The sequence below is a fragment of the Zonotrichia leucophrys genome, chromosome Z, assembly GCF_028769735.1.
Source record: "Zonotrichia leucophrys gambelii isolate GWCS_2022_RI chromosome Z, RI_Zleu_2.0, whole genome shotgun sequence".
NCBI classification, from domain to species: domain Eukaryota; kingdom Metazoa; phylum Chordata; class Aves; order Passeriformes; family Passerellidae; genus Zonotrichia; species Zonotrichia leucophrys.
The window spans coordinates 48,916,343-48,922,342 of record NC_088200.1 but is presented as its reverse complement, the minus strand read 5'-3'; positions in this window follow the sequence as shown (position 1 = coordinate 48,922,342).

The following is a 6,000-nucleotide window of genomic DNA, read 5'->3' as shown; positions in this document are numbered from 1 at the left end:
CTTTAATAAGAGCTACCATTTAAAGTGAGAAGTGGAGGACACCTATTTTTGGAAACTGAGAAGATGTAAATGAATCAATTGTATGAAATTATGTGATTACTTCATATTGGGGATAAACTAACCCAAAGAGGAAACATGTACCAGTATTGGTGTTTTCCGCTTCTTTTATTCAATACACCACTGTGTCTGAAACACGAATTTAAAATAGTACTCATAAATGTACTGATAAGAAACAAGCAGACGAAAATCCAGTTGTGGAACTTGAAGTCAGGGGGAAAAATTGGAAAAATAAGTCATAGTTTTTACCAGCAAGGGTAGTTACCAGTGAAACAGTGTATAATTGAATTTTACCATTTGCTTCACTCACTTGTAATTTTTTGTGAAAAGGTCATGGCACCCAAAACACTTAAGTCAAGAACCAATAAAGAGTCATAAATGAACACCTTTCAGTTTGTAAGATTAATCAAGCCAAAATACCCCCAAAACCCAATACATCACCAAGGCAAAACCTCACAGATCCATTCTCAAACCATTTAAACTAAAACATTACTGCAAAATGGCTAATTTCATGGGCAATGTGCTACTTGTGCTATTTTTCTCTCTTCATACTGACAAAAATGTAGCTATAAATTATTGTTAGCATCAATTCTTCCACTCCTATTCATTCAGGTAATCTCTGGGGCAACACTAGGATGGCCCAATAACTACAGATAATGTGCTAGATGCAATTTCCAATTTGAAAGCTCTACTGTAGGAGCACTTTTCCAAAAGGAACCTATAATAAAAATAAATTTATTTCAGGCTGCACTCTGTATTTGAAATTATATACTGACATTGTCTTACGCATGTTTGGCACCTGATTTTAGTGCATCCCAATATCTTTGACCTTGCCCACTGCTGAATTGTGTGGTGACATGACTCATATCTTTTGAATTCCCTGGCCCAGGATCAGGTTGCTCATGCATGTAACCCATGCTGTTCCCAGATATTCTCCAGGTAGAGATGATAGAGAAACTGCTGCTCAGCTTAGGCTCGCTGTCCTGCCTGCTGAGGAGACTGTTATGATAACAGCTGTGTTTACCAGCTTTCCAGCAGCCAGGAAATTTATAACATTAGGGCAGTTCAGGTACAGTCATATCTTATTAGTGTGCACAACAGCAAAAACAAACTGCAAATCATAAAAATGCTTGAGTGTGGGGGTCTTTGTTTATAGAGACATTTCAAAAATAAAGCTCACTTATTCTTGTGACTATTTGTCACAGCAAGGCCAGCCTTAATTTTTTTCCCCAGTTTTATTTTTCCTTACCTCTCTGCTGGTTTGAGGCTTTATTGCCTTCAGTTATTTGCCTGAATAGCAACTTCATACACAGAAAAGACAGCTAATAGGCAGTGACCATCACTAATGGGGGGCAAACACTGAGGAATTTCATTCTTGATGATTGACTATCAAGTACATGGTGGCTTTGTCACCCTCATGCTCATGTCAGACTGTATGAATCTGACCTGCTAGGCTAGGGCAGGTGAAAATTAGTGAGCATGAGTCAGCCTACATACGGGCCAGGTTCTCAAGGAAACTGTCTCTCCAGCCCATTGTCCACTGGCCCACTGCCCCCCTTGCAGCTCTCATTACCCACTGACCTACTGCCCCTCTTGCAGCTCTCACTGCCCACTCCATTGCCTCCAGGAGTCAAAAAACAACACGGGGAATGTCTATGGATGTTTTCAATCCCTGCTGCTTCAGCTCCCAAGAATGCTGGTGCTGGAGAAGGGGAGAACTTAGGGTTGGAGAGGAGAAGCCACAGGCACAGCTGTAGTTTTTATTGCTGTATTGATTAGAGGACCAACTTCAATATGTAGAAATAATAATAGACATTGAGATGCCAGCTGTGGAAATCTCCTTAGATTGCTGGAGATTATGTGGTAGGGCTGGAAATGAAAGAGGAAACTGATTTATTCTCACTGTTCATTACTGCAATTCAGAGCAATTTATTTAAGGTCACTATCTCCCATTCTAAGGGAAAATGCAAACATTAATCTTCATATACTGTATCTTGGAAACCAGTGTTCTAGACAATTAGTTTGCTATTCTCTTTTTATGTGCAGTCTTTTCATATTCAGCAAGAAGGATAGTAGTCTAATCATCTGTGCTGTACATATGGGCTTGAGTACACACCACAGTTTAAACAAACAGGAGATGATTGCTGTCTTCACATTGATGATACCTTCAGTATGCTTTTAGGGTCAGCTTTTATTAATTTCAAATAGTGCTTCTATTATTAGGTCTAAACCCACAATAGTACAACAGGAAACTCACATCTCCTGCTTGGGTTGTACAGAAGTGCTTGTGGTAAGACTAAGATGGAGATGAGTACATAAATGAGCCTTGCTTGGTCTTATCCTATGCAAGCTGTTACAGCTCCAGAGCTCAGTCCCCAAGGGGACTGGGTGCTAGAAGCCAGCTCGCTCTCAGACCAAGGCCGCGGGTTAGCCCCTAGCAAGCAGGGAGATATTCAGCTCTTAGTGATTAGGCAGCTCTTGTGATTTCAGCTTTGCTTGCTAGGTAGCTTTTCCCTTGGCCTAAGGCTTCAGCAGACGGTAGAGAGAGGAGAAGCAGAAGACACTGGCTGTTCCACGAGTATGGCTTTATTGTAGGGGTCCGTGAAGGGTCTCAGCTCTTCTTCTTCCGAGTTAGTAGGGGTACAGTATGCTACTTTTATACCCTTGGCCTGGATCCAATCCTGACCAATGGCAAAGGTGTTAGAGTGACCATAAGTGACCAATGGTAGGGTTTAACACAATATTGCCTTACATGGCTATAGGGATAAGGTACAAGGCGGATGTCCCTGGAGACAGGAAACTTCTTTGCTGCTGTGTCAGCATTCTATTCTCCAAGGGGCCCTGGCTAAACCTGAGGGGTTTACTACAACTACAGGCCATTCTTTAAATGTTTGCCTTTTAGGACAGATTCTGATGTCCCTGTTAGTCAGGGCACCTCTAGCTTACCTGTCCAAAGCACTTCCCTCGTGCATTTCAATGTGCAGCTATATTTTGACTAAGGTGTGCATGTCCGATGTACCATGATCCTGAAGACCTAATCTTTGCTTTACAAGGGAATTTAGATTCACCAAGCAGGAGGCCATCCTTCTCTTCTTCTTCAGCTTCATGGAACTGAAATAAACACCACCAGAGACAGTGAGGTAGGTGAAAAGCACTGACTTCTGACTTCGTTTTATCGCTGTGAAAATATCCATCCTCTTAGACAATACCAACCTGTGTAACCTCTCCCACTGCCAAAGAAACATGGAGAAGAAAAGATGTCCCACAATACCAAGAAAGACTAAAAGCTCAGGTTTTGCCTGTTCTGGTGAACCTAGAGGATGTCACCAATATTTTCAATATGATGGACAGTGAGATTTTTCCTCCTTTACATTATTTGGAATTTCTTTTCTGCCTTAGAGGTCAGACTAGAAGCAATAGGTTTTCTCTGCTGGAGATGATGATAAGTGAGGTAGAAGTCAAGCCATCCAAGGACAGAGACACGCCCATCTTAATGATGTTACATACATGTTAATTCCTGATATCCTAAGTAGCTGCTAAATAATCACATGATGCTTCAACAGCATTAGTGAATAATATTTAAAGGACACTGAAGAGACAAATAAGGTGCAGGTGGTAGATAAGAGCACCAGTTAATGGCACAATTCCTGGACAGTCTTCATATGCTCTTTATAAACAACCTTTCCCTGCAAAATTCTTCTTCCTTGATGCATTTCATATCAAAGACAAAAAAAATTTAATGCATCAGGAGCAAACCCTCAGAAGTCTAATCAAGGCTTATGTGACCTTGCACTCACCACTCCATCTTTCCAATGGTTCTCTGTCCAAGCCTGGCTCCTTGAGTTTGCCTGAGCCAAATGAACTGGGGCATTTGCAAGACCAGGTCTTTCTGCAGGTCACATTTCACTTTTTAACCTTGGCTCTGATGGTAAGCCAGTGTCATGCAGGATCACAGCTCCCTTGCTACTTGGTAGACCCCTGCAGTTGTGGTTTTCCTCTGGGCTCTGAAAGACAGGCCACCTTTCAATGCTTCATCCCTCCCTACTGGCTGCTCTTGCATGGTTTGTGGTTTATTCTCTAAATGTCTGTGAGAAGATTAATAGTGTTACTGCTAATGGCCTCCTGGTAGTAACTCAATATCCACAAGGGCTCTCAAGGACAGCTTTTCTCACACCCACATGCTCAATCTAGAGATGCCAGAGAGAGGAGAGGGTAACTAGGGAGGCAACTCCCATCCCTGAGCTGCCGGAGTCCCTCTGCTTGCATGCACATACACACATACATGCACAAGCCATGGCCACCCCATATCCTTCCACCAGCCTGCTTGCTTCCTCACCTTTTATGCTCTCCAGCCCTGTACGAAGCAGCCATGCAGAGAGCACCTCTAATGCTCATGGTGTCCAAGGAGGGGTCCCCGTGGGCAGCCAGCATTCATAACAACACAGAATTAACTACTCCCAGTCATCATAAACAGAATCATTATGTGTATCCCTTATCCAAATATTAAGAAAAGGCTGAAATTAGAGCAACAGTTTGTAAGCTTAAATAAAACTTCTGTGGACAGCAGTGGTCCTAGGACTTGTGTAGACTAGGACTGCTAGAGAATCCCAGGAGACCTTGACAGATGCAGTAAGCAGAGTCTGAATCAATTTAGAATTAGTCTTTGTCCTCTCTTAAGTTTTAAGTATAGTGAGGAAAAAGCACTCATATTCCACTTTTGGACAACACAAGTGAAAGTCTGTGCCTGGCCTGCCCTTAAATTTTCCTGCACAGAGTCACTACCCACAAAAAATAAAGTCTGGGTCTGTGTTTTTTCTATGTCTGATAGTACCCAATTGTCTTGTGCAAAGCAGACCAGGGAAACAGCAGCAAACAGATTATAAAGCTGACATCTACCCCCATTGGCTGCTGACTTATATGGAGGATCAGTGACTGGTACCAGGTGGAGATCTGGCCACTGGTCTGCTTTAGGTAGCACTTCAGAGATTAACTTCTGGATCAACCAAAGTGACTTCTAAAGTTACATCTATTTTGTTAGATATAACTGCTGACTGAAGAAAAAGAAAATGAAGAAACATTTCTCGGACCATAAAAATGCTTTGTTTAGAGTTTGGACTTCGAAATCTCAAGAACATGCAGAATCTTCACGCAAGTAAGAATTCTACAAGCTTTGCATTTGTCTCTAATCCAATGTCTGAATGTTGTTCAGATGGAATTTCAAGCCAGAGCTTCTGCATCCAAGAATTCTATTTAATTCCTGGCTCAGGATGGACAGACTAAGAGTGCTTTCTCCTCACCATCTCTCTGAGTGGCAGCTGAACACACAAGAGAAATGTTATTTTATGTCAGTTGACAAGAGTTGTGTCCTGTGCCATTTTATGTTTTGGGTTGGGTTTGGGTTTGTTTTTTTTTCCTTGATAAATCAAAAAGGATCACCCAAACAAGATGATCCAGGAGGAAATTAATTTTTAAAATAGCATTTCACTTAAGCAGGTTCCTATAGGGAGGCATCGGGAGGTGTCACAATGAGCCATCTAGCAGCAAACATGGAGAAAGGCTGCAGGGAACCAGAAGCAGGTCCAAGGGCAGCATTTCTCCCTTGCACTCTGCTCCTGCAGTACTTCTCTGTGGCCAGAAATCAGACAGCATTAGCCCTCACGTGCCCTATCCAGATGTAGTTCCATGTCACAGCACTCTTAAGTTTTTCACCAAACATACCTTTGATATGCTTGGGGAACAGAAGTTTACTTCTTGCCCACCTCAAGACTTTTGCTGTTTTTTTGGTTGAAAGAACTTTGAGATAATAGCCTATGTGCAGTAGTGTACATAACCATGGGATGTTCAGGGAAACAAGCATTGGTGTAGTGTTTTGTAACTCAAAGAGAGCACATTTACTCAACAGACAGTACATTCATCAGTCACTCACTGCATCCCTTCACCTAG